Genomic DNA, 344 nt, shown 5'->3' on the forward strand with positions numbered 1-344 from the left:
ATATTACAGCGCCACGCTTACAATTTCAAGGGGGATTAAGAAATGAAACAAATTGATGCTCCTTCGAGCTGCTGATAAACCTATCATGATTGCTGTAACACAATACTATGGACGTCAGCCAGGATTCTTTTACAAAAGATTTTGGAGATAGAACGCGTGTATTATTTCATTATTTGTCTACAAGGGTAGAAGACTAGATCATGCAAAAGGGCATGAATGAAGTAGCAAAAAGGCATTAACATGATGAGACAAAACAAAACAAAAACAGACATGTTGCTGCCCAGGATCGAACTGGAGACCTTCAGTGTGTAAGACTGACGTGATAACCACTACACCACAGCAAC

General features: G+C 39.5%; 1 non-coding gene across 1 annotated transcript; it reads right to left on the reverse strand.

Moving 5' to 3' along the window:
* Nucleotides 1-271: 271 nt before the first annotated feature.
* On the reverse strand, nt 272-344 carry TRNAV-UAC (transfer RNA valine (anticodon UAC)). The gene has a single exon. It is a non-coding gene; the product is annotated as a tRNA-Val (tRNA).

This window comes from Coffea arabica, chromosome 7e (assembly GCF_036785885.1).
Source record: "Coffea arabica cultivar ET-39 chromosome 7e, Coffea Arabica ET-39 HiFi, whole genome shotgun sequence".
Taxonomy (NCBI): domain Eukaryota; kingdom Viridiplantae; phylum Streptophyta; class Magnoliopsida; order Gentianales; family Rubiaceae; genus Coffea; species Coffea arabica.